Source organism: Garra rufa, chromosome 2 (assembly GCF_049309525.1).
Source record: "Garra rufa chromosome 2, GarRuf1.0, whole genome shotgun sequence".
Taxonomy (NCBI): domain Eukaryota; kingdom Metazoa; phylum Chordata; class Actinopteri; order Cypriniformes; family Cyprinidae; genus Garra; species Garra rufa.
Window position 1 is genome coordinate 11,493,023 of NC_133362.1, and position 10,000 is coordinate 11,503,022.

At 36.2% G+C, this 10,000-nt stretch overlaps 8 non-coding genes across 8 annotated transcripts; all 8 read right to left on the reverse strand.

Moving 5' to 3' along the window:
• Positions 1-5,697: 5,697 nt before the first annotated feature.
• On the reverse strand, positions 5,698-5,816 carry LOC141327358 (5S ribosomal RNA). Its single transcript, XR_012354658.1, has one exon. It is a non-coding gene; the product is annotated as a 5S ribosomal RNA (ribosomal RNA).
• Positions 5,817-6,617: 801 nt separating this feature from the next.
• On the reverse strand, positions 6,618-6,736 carry LOC141327369 (5S ribosomal RNA). Its single transcript, XR_012354669.1, has one exon. It is a non-coding gene; the product is annotated as a 5S ribosomal RNA (ribosomal RNA).
• An 84-nt stretch (positions 6,737-6,820) lies between these two features.
• LOC141327698 (5S ribosomal RNA) lies at positions 6,821-6,939 on the reverse strand. The gene has a single exon (XR_012354976.1). It is a non-coding gene; the product is annotated as a 5S ribosomal RNA (ribosomal RNA).
• Positions 6,940-7,023: 84 nt separating this feature from the next.
• On the reverse strand, positions 7,024-7,142 carry LOC141327381 (5S ribosomal RNA). Its single transcript, XR_012354681.1, has one exon. It is a non-coding gene; the product is annotated as a 5S ribosomal RNA (ribosomal RNA).
• Positions 7,143-7,943: 801 nt separating this feature from the next.
• LOC141327393 (5S ribosomal RNA) lies at positions 7,944-8,062 on the reverse strand. The gene has a single exon (XR_012354692.1). It is a non-coding gene; the product is annotated as a 5S ribosomal RNA (ribosomal RNA).
• An 84-nt stretch (positions 8,063-8,146) lies between these two features.
• LOC141326868 (5S ribosomal RNA) lies at positions 8,147-8,265 on the reverse strand. The gene has a single exon (XR_012354214.1). It is a non-coding gene; the product is annotated as a 5S ribosomal RNA (ribosomal RNA).
• Positions 8,266-9,066: 801 nt separating this feature from the next.
• LOC141326717 (5S ribosomal RNA) lies at positions 9,067-9,185 on the reverse strand. The gene has a single exon (XR_012354069.1). It is a non-coding gene; the product is annotated as a 5S ribosomal RNA (ribosomal RNA).
• An 84-nt stretch (positions 9,186-9,269) lies between these two features.
• Positions 9,270-9,388, reverse strand: LOC141327404 (5S ribosomal RNA). Its single transcript, XR_012354703.1, has one exon. It is a non-coding gene; the product is annotated as a 5S ribosomal RNA (ribosomal RNA).
• Between the last annotated feature and the right edge of the window lie 612 nt (positions 9,389-10,000).

Sequence of the window (10,000 nt, forward strand, 5' to 3'; positions counted from 1 at the left end):
TCTGAATCACATTCTGGCAACAATACATTAAATCGAAAACATGTCATTGCAATAAATGGGTTATCATTTACAAAAATTTTGACAAAAACATCTTTCTCTTCATTCATATTACAGTAATCAAACAAAACATTTAAAATAAAACACATCTTCACCTTAAAAAGTTTGCACACAGGTATTTTTGTTTTCTTTTGTTTGACAAAATTTCTTCTGCTCCAAATTACAAATCTAGCAATGGTTAATATCAAATTTAAAAAACACACATTCTTAAAATTACCTTTAGAACCAAATAAAAACATTGTTTCCCATTCTTCATCAATACATCTTTGTTCTACTCCCAATTTACTTGTCATTTCTTTTAATTTTTTTATAAAACATTTTAACCCTGTGCATTTAAAAAAAATATGTATAAATCCTTCATCTTCCCTATTACATACCTTGCATATTGCATCACTTGCCATTCCAAATTTACACAGTCTCATTTCACTTAATAAACAATTATGTCTTAAAATATAATCAAAGTTTTCTAAAATTGGACTTTTCCACCAAGCTCTTAGATTTTTCCATATTTTCTTAGTTTCCATACTTGGGTACAATCTTTGCCAATATCCTTCTGCTTTTGGTGTGATAAAAACATCTTCACATAAACAAGAATAAAACATCTTTAAAATACCATCTTTAAAAGCATGCTGTTTGTCATTACTTTTAAAATCAATCATCATTCCATCATTACCTTTTGTTTCTTCTGTACCTTCTATAATATTTATCCATTCTTCCGGTATTACTTCTTTCATTTGTTTGTATTGTTTTTCTAAGACTGTTTTAGTTTCATTGTCATAATTTTCTACAATTGCGTCTCTTATTACTTGCACCGGTACAAAACCAGGTATCACTTCATACAAAATATCTTTTATTTGCTTTATCCCCGCATAAAACCATTTTTTATAAAAAATGGTATCATTTCCCTTTTTAATTTGATTATTTAAAAACAATGGTTGTCTTAAAATCTCTTCCCTGGTAAAAGACGTACAAACAACATGCTTTCTAAAATCACCCCATGCTTTTACAACCTCTTTATAAAACTCTGGTATTCCGTTCATCATGTTTTCTTTTAGCTTCATCCATAAAACATCATCTCCCATTTTTCCACATTTATTTAAAAAATAGTTCATTACACCCTTCCACGCATATTTCCCATGTTTCCAGTATTTATTAACAGTTTTTATTCTTATACTTTTCATTCTTATTAATGGATCTATTAGTCCCAACCCTCCTTCCTCCACCTTTCCAATTAGAGTGTCATAAGCAATTTTCGATGGTTTCCCCTCCCATAAAAAGTTTAAAACAATAGATTTGATTTTTTTATACACCCATATAGGCAAACTCACAGAACCCAATACATACCACATTTTTGATAAAAACAAAGAATTAATAACTAAAACCTTCCCTTTTAAAAATAATCCTCTTAATTTCCAGAAATTTAATCTCTTCTCCATTCCTTTTAAAACCTCCTCCCATACCACTTCTCTTATTTCATTTTCATTTTCTCCAACCCTTATACCTAAAATTTTCATACTCTTCTTTTCTTCCTTAAATTGCATTTTATTCAGCAGATCATTCGGTAATCCAATTTTCATGTATGTAGTTTTTTCTTTATTAACTTTTGCCCCTGTTCCTTTACAATATCTTTCTAAAACTTCCATTGCTTTATCCATACTTTTAATATCTTTTACAAACAATGTCGTGTCATCTGCATATTGAAATATTTTTTGTTCTGATTCTTCTCCTTTTATGCGTATTCCTTTTATGTTCTTTTCCTGGTCTACTGCCAGTCCTAAAGCTTCAGATACTAAAGTGTATAATAATGCTGACATAGGACAACCTTGTCTGATTGATCTCGTTATTTTAAAATCTTTAGTTAAAAAACCATTCACTTTTACACAACTACTTATATCTGTATATAAACATTTTATCCATTTTAAAAAATTCTCCCCAAAACCAAATCTCTCCATCACATGTATCAAGTATTTGTGTTCAACTCTATCAAAAGCCTTTTCTAAATCCACACTTATTATATATCCTGTTTCTTTCTCCTCCTTCATGTACCATATCATATCTCTTATATTGTTAATGACATCAGTAATATCTCTTTTTAGAACAGCATATGCTTGATTTGTAGTAATTATATTTGGTACTACTATTTTCAATCGATTGGCTAAAATTTTGGCTAATATTTTATAATCTGTATTCAACATGCTTAGTGGTCTGTAGTTTTTCAGGTCTCTCTTATCACCTTTTTTCTTGTAAATTATTTTCACCATACCTTTCTTCATACTATTCGTTAAATTCCCTTTTTTAAAATTATCTATAAATATTTCATTTAAAATTGGACATAACACATCTTTAAAAACCTTATAAAATTCAGCTGTTAATCCATCTATTCCTGGACTTTTACCATTTTTCAGTTGATCAATTGCAGTTCCTATTTCTAATTCCGTAATCTCACTCTCACACATTTCTTTGTCTCCCTCATTAACTTTAACCTGTATTTTACTTAATACAAATTCCTCATCTTCTAAAACTATCTCATTTTTGGTAAATAAATGCTTATAGAATTCTCTGACTTCTTCCAAAATTCCTGTTTTATCTTCTACAATCCTCGCATCTTCTGTTTTAATACTTTTTATTATATCTGCTCTCTGTCTTGTTTTTTCTAATTCATAAAAATATTTCGTACTTCTTTCTCCTTCTACAATGTCTTTCGCCCTACTTCTTATTATTGCTCCTTTACACTTCTCTTCTTCTATTTTCTTTAATTCTTCCTGTAATTCTATTATCTTATCAATATTTTCATCATGCTCATTTACTTTCCTCATTTCTTCATCCCACTCTTTTTTGATCTTATTTTCTTTCATCTTTTTGACTTTTTGCCATTTTTTTGAATATTCCATTGAGAATTTTTTTATTCTTTTTTTTAGAATGTCCCACCAAAACCCTTTTTCTATTTCATACATTTCCTCATTTACACTATTAATTATTATACTTTCTATTTCCATTCTGTATATTTCATTTTTTAGAAGTTCTGCATTTAATATCCACACCCCTGGTCCTTTATCAGCCTCATTAAAATTCATCAATATCCATAAAAAATCATGATCACTCTCACTATAATTTTTGTAAGACGCCTTAGTGACATAATATGCTTCCTTTTTCTTACATAAAAATAAGTCTATTCTACTTTGCTTTAGAACTCTATCAACAATTTGTCTTCTTGAATATTCTCTTTTCATACCATTCCTCTCTCTCCACACATCCACCATATTATATTTCTCCATTATGTTATGTAGTTCATTCCTCCCTCTATCTCTTCTAAATCCCATTGAATCATCTACATCAATTCTCTGTATTACAGTGTTAAAATCACCTAACACCATAATGTTGTCATGTTTTTCTATTAACTCATTCATATCCCTGTAAAAATTAAATTTATCTCTTTCATCATTTGGTGCATGTATATTACACACTTTCATTTCTTTTCCATTACACACAAATTTAACAATTATTATTCTTCCCTTTGTGTCTTTATAATCTATATTTACTTCTTCAAATACTCCTTTTCTTATTAAAATAGCTACCCCTCTCTTCCTTTCCATATCACAGTTACTATATATTTCTCCATTCCATAATTTTCTAATTTCATCACTTATTTTATCTTCCCATTTCGTTTCTTGTAAACATAGCACATCACATTTTTTGGTCAGACACATTAATCTTTCAAACTTTTGACATTTGGATAATCCTCTAGCATTCAGCGATACAATTGATATAGAGCTCATTAAAGAAAAGATTGGAAAAACCAAAACCCACCATTCAATCCGTTTCATTGTCTTTCAAAAAAGTATTTTTTACTTCACCCATTTCAGCTTTCCTCCTCTCCAGTCTTTCCTTTTGCTCTTCTCTTCTTATCTTCTGCCTTTTAAGAACCTGTTGAATGTCTAAGCCATCTTTTCTTGTTTTTACACATCTATTCAGTCTTTCTTTTCCTTTGTTTTCCATTCCACGAATTTCCCCCCCATTGTCTGCTCCTCTTACCTCAGTCAGTGTCTTTATTCCCTTATCCTCAGCTTTTTCTTTTTCTTGTCCTTTTTCGTAGTCCAGTTCATTAGTGTCCACATCGTCCTGTTCCTTAGAAAATCCTTCTTTAATCAAATTTATATCCTCTTTGTTCGCTCCTCCTCCCATCTCAATTCCTTGTTCTTCATCTTCCTTCTTTTCTTTATTCTCATCTATGTTGTTGTTCTCCTCTTCCTCGTCATCTTGTTTCTCGTCCTCTCCTTGCGTCTGCCTTTGTGAGTCATTTAACCTCTCAATTGTTGTAACTCCCATTACCTCTTGTATTTCCATTCCTGGATCTTCATTTTCCTCGTCTTCTATCTCGCATCTGCATCTTAACATTGTCTTTTGGCAGCCTTGGCACCGCGGGACTTTACAGTCTCGCGCATAATGCCCCTGCTCAAGACAATTTCTGCATGTGAATTGTGGGCAGTCCTTTTTTTCATGCTCCGGACTTACACAGATCCTGCATGTCTTCACTTGATTATCGTGAATCACTCTGAAGTACTGCACTCCTTCTTCAGTCCTGAAGCTTGTGTTGTATGGTAAAGACGTCACCTCTTGTGGAAACTTTACCCTCAAAAATCGTGTTCCGTCTGCCACCGTTGTCCCGGGATGATATCTTCTTCTTAGTGGTAGAATGGGAGTTACACCCCAATTGATTAGTTTTTGACTGATTTCCTCATCTTCAATATAGCTGGGCAGACTCAAGAAAGACACCATTCTTTCTGTTGCACACAATTTCCTTATCTCACATTCTTGTCCGTTTATCATTATTCCATTCAACAGCAAATCACAGTCCATCTCACTTTCCATAGTCATTTCAAAATCATAATTATTTTTTCTTCTCAGTCCGATCAATTTTCCCATTCCAACTTTCTCTTCAACTGCTTTAATTATCATTAGTATTGTTATATTTTCTATATCTTTAACAGTCATTGTTAATGTTGCTTCTTTCTTGTATTCCCTCTGATACCTTGTTTGTTTGCTTAATTTCTGTATCATTTGTTGTCGTTGAGATAAAACATTTCTTTTTTCTCCAACTTCTTTCTCAATTCCAATACCTTCAGTTGATTGTAGATCTCCTTTCCGTTCTTGTCCAGTTGTTTTTCTTTCTTGTTTCCTCCTTGAAACCACCGTCGCCCACGTTTCATTATTGTTTTCTCCATGTCTTTCATTTATATTCCTTTCAGTTATGTCTGCAACAAATCCTGGTTCCGCATTTCCCATCTCATGTTGTTTTACCAGTCCGTGTTCTTTGTCCATTAAATCCATATTTTGGTTGTCTCAAACCCCAAACAGAAAGACCTGTTTGGGGTTAAAAAAAACCTTCCTCAAAAAAAAAAAAAAAAAAAAAACTCCTTCTAACTAAAAAACAAACAAAATAAATGTGAAAAAACACCCAGAAAAATGGTGAGCCTATCTCACCTACTGCACACTACAAACTGCCAACTCACTTCCTGTTTGCTCTCTAGCGCCTCAGGTGGGGGTATGGCCGTAAGCGAGGGCTGCTCCAAAAAGTGGGCTATTTAAAGATCAGCCTCCGTAAAAGCCAGCATATTATATAAATAGTGAAGAAAAGGCAAAAGCTTACAGCACCTGGTATTCCCAGGCGGTCTCCCATCCAAGTACTAACCAGGCCCGACGCTGCTTAGCTTCCGAGATCAGACGAGATCGGGCGCTCTCAGCGCGGTATGGCCATAAGCGAGGGCTGCTCCAAAAAGTGGGCTATTTAAAGATCAGCCTCCGTAAAAGCCAGCATATTATATAAATAGTGAAGAAAAGGCAAAAGCTTACAGCACCTGGTATTCCCAGGCGGTCTCCCATAAAAGTGTAACAATCGGCCTTATCAGCCGAGTTACAAGACTAAAATGGGGTCAGATTTAACTGTGAGAGATGACTAGTGGTTAAAAGAATGAGACATAAAAGAAAATTGGTTTAAATAGATTTGGTGTATTTACAAGGTTCACATAAAAGACTTTAAAACAACACGATAAAACTAGGTAAACTCTGTTAAAAGAATACAGTTCATTTGTCCATACCCTAAAAACAGGTAAACTCTGTTAAAAGAATACAGTTCATTTGTCCATACCCTAAAAACAGTCCAAGAACCCCAGTGTGTTGATAAGTCCAATGTGAGTGTCCACCAGTGTATATACAATCCACAGAAAGTGTAATCCAAAGTTTGCAGGTGGTGAATGGAAAGGTGAGCTCTAAAATTAGCAACTCCTCAATCCAACAGTTTGGTGACTGTCCTTTGTTTGTCATGCTGCTCTCTTATACAGTTGTACTTCCTGCTTCCTGTCATGTGTCTAGTCACATGACAGGCCAACCATCCATTTATTAAAGACACATACACTTAAAATGTTAAGAGTAATAAAATGGCCTAAAAAACATGTAAAACACTTAAAACTCTATAATACATGTAAATGATTGTAATAAATAGAGCGGTAAAACACGTCTTTCTAAAAGCCAGCATATTATATAAATAGTGAAGAAAAGGCAAAAGCTTACAGCACCTGGTATTCCCAGGCGGTCTCCCATCCAAGTACTAACCAGGCCCGACGCTGCTTAGCTTCCGAGATCAGACGAGATCGGGCGCTCTCAGCGCGGTATGGCCATAAGCGAGGGCTGCTCCAAAAAGTGGGCTATTTAAAGATCAGCCTCCGTAAAAGCCAGCATATTATATAAATAGTGAAGAAAAGGCAAAAGCTTACAGCACCTGGTATTCCCAGGCGGTCTCCCATCCAAGTACTAACCAGGCCCGACGCTGCTTAGCTTCCGAGATCAGACGAGATCGGGCGCTCTCAGCGCGGTATGGCCATAAACGAGGGCTGCTCCAAAAAGTGGGCTATTTAAAGATCAGCCTCCGTAAAAGCCAGCATATTATATAAATAGTGAAGAAAAGGCAAAAGCTTACAGCACCTGGTATTCCCAGGCGGTCTCCCATCCAAGTACTAACCAGGCCCGACGCTGCTTAGCTTCCGAGATCAGACGAGATCGGGCGCTCTCAGCGCGGTATGGCCATAAGCGAGGGCAGCTCCAAAAAGTGGGCTATTTAAAGATCAGCCTCCGTAAAAGCCAGCATATTATATAAATAGTGAAGAAAAGGCAAAAGCTTACAGCACCTGGTATTCCCAGGCGGTCTCCCATAAAAGTGTAACAATCGGCCTTATCAGCCGAGTTACAAGACTAAAATGGGGTCAGATTTAACTGTGAGAGATGACTAGTGGTTAAAAGAATGAGACATAAAAGAAAATTGGTTTAAATAGATTTGGTGTATTTACAAGGTTCACATAAAAGACTTTAAAACAACACGATAAAACTAGGTAAACTCTGTTAAAAGAATACAGTTCATTTGTCCATACCCTAAAAACAGGTAAACTCTGTTAAAAGAATACAGTTCATTTGTCCATACCCTAAAAACAGTCCAAGAACCCCAGTGTGTTGATAAGTCCAATGTGAGTGTCCACCAGTGTATATACAATCCACAGAAAGTGTAATCCAAAGTTTGCAGGTGGTGAATGGAAAGGTGAGCTCTAAAATTAGCAACTCCTCAATCCAACAGTTTGGTGACTGTCCTTTGTTTGTCATGCTGCTCTCTTATACAGTTGTACTTCCTGCTTCCTGTCATGTGTCTAGTCACATGACAGGCCAACCATCCATTTATTAAAGACACATACACTTAAAATGTTAAGAGTAATAAAATGGCCTAAAAAACATGTAAAACACTTAAAACTCTATAATACATGTAAATGATTGTAATAAATAGAGCGGTAAAACACGTCTTTCTAAAAGCCAGCATATTATATAAATAGTGAAGAAAAGGCAAAAGCTTACAGCACCTGGTATTCCCAGGCGGTCTCCCATCCAAGTACTAACCAGGCCCGACGCTGCTTAGCTTCCGAGATCAGACGAGATCGGGCGCTCTCAGCGCGGTATGGCCATAAGCGAGGGCTGCTCCAAAAAGTGGGCTATTTAAAGATCAGCCTCCGTAAAAGCCAGCATATTATACAAATAGTGAAGAAAAGGCAAAAGCTTACAGCACCTGGTATTCCCAGGCGGTCTCCCATCCAAGTACTAACCAGGCCCGATGCTGCTTAGCTTCCGAGATCAGACGAGATCTGGGGCTCTCAGCGCGGTATGGCCATAAGCGAGGGCTGCTCCAAAAAGTGGGCTATTTAAAGATCAGCCTCCGTAAAAGCCAGCATATTATATAAATAGTGAAGAAAAGGCAAAAGCTTACAGCACCTGGTATTCCCAGGTGGTCTCCCATAAAAGTGTAACAATCGGCCTTATCAGCCGAGTTACAAGACTAAAATGGGGTCAGATTTAACTGTGAGAGATGACTAGTGGTTAAAAGAATGAGACATAAAAGAAAATTGGTTTAAATAGATTTGGTGTATTTACAAGGTTCACATAAAAGACTTTAAAACAACATGATAAAACTAGGTAAACTCTGTTAAAAGAATACAGTTCATTTGTCCATACCCTAAAAACAGGTAAACTCTGTTAAAAGAATACAGTTCATTTGTCCATACCCTAAAAACAGTCCAAGAACCCCAGTGTGTTGATAAGACCAATGTGAGTGTCCACCAGTGTATATACAATCCACAGAAAGTGTAATCCAAAATTTGCAGGTGGTGAATGGAAAGGTGAGCTCTAAAATTAGCAACTCCTCAATCCAACAGTTTGGTGACTGTCCTTTGTTTGTCATGCTGCTCTCTTATACAGTTGTACTTCCTGCTTCCTGTCATGTGTCTAGTCACATGACAGGCCAACCATCCATTTATTAAAGACACATACACTTAAAATGTTAAGAGTAATAAAATGGCCTAAAAAACATGTAAAACACTTAAAACTCTATAATACATGTAAATGATTGTAATAAATAGAGCGGTAAAACACGTCTTTCTAAAAGCCAGCATATTATATAAATAGTGAAGAAAAGGCAAAAGCTTACAGCACCTGGTATTCCCAGGCGGTCTCCCATCCAAGTACTAACCAGGCCCGACGCTGCTCAGCTTCCGAGATCAGACGAGATCGGGCGCTCTCAGCGCGGTATGGCCATAAGCGAGGGCTGCTCCAAAAAGTGGGCTATTTAAAGATCAGCCTCCGTAAAAGCCAGCATATTATATAAATAGTGAAGAAAAGGCAAAAGCTTACAGCACCTGGTATTCCCAGGCGGTCTCCCATCCAAGTACTAACCAGGCCCGACGCTGCTTAGCTTCCGAGATCAGACGAGATCGGGCGCTCTCAGCGCGGTATGGCCATAAGCGAGGGCTGCTCCAAAAAGTGGGCTATTTAAAGATCAGCCTCCGTAAAAGCCAGCATATTATATAAATAGTGAAGAAAAGGCAAAAGCTTACAGCACCTGGTATTCCCAGGCGGTCTCCCATAAAAGTGTAACAATCGGCCTTATCAGCCGAGTTACAAGACTAAAATGGGGTCAGATTTAACTGTGAGAGATGACTAGTGGTTAAAAGAATGAGACATAAAAGAAAATTGGTTTAAATAGATTTGGTGTATTTACAAGGTTCACATAAAAGACTTTAAAACAACACGATAAAACTAGGTAAACTCTGTTAAAAGAATACAGTTCATTTGTCCATACCCTAAAAACAGGTAAACTCTGTTAAAAGAATACAGTTCATTTGTCCATACCCTAAAAACAGTCCAAGAACCCCAGTGTGTTGATAAGTCCAATGTGACTGTCCACCAGTGTATATACAATCCACAGAAAGTGTAATCCAAAGTTTGCAGGTGGTGAATGGAAAGGTGAGCTCTAAAATTAGCAACTCCTCAATCCAACAGTTTGGTGACTGTCCTTTGTTTGTCATGCTGCTCTCTTATACAGTTGTACTTCCTGCTTCCTGTCATGTGTCTAGTC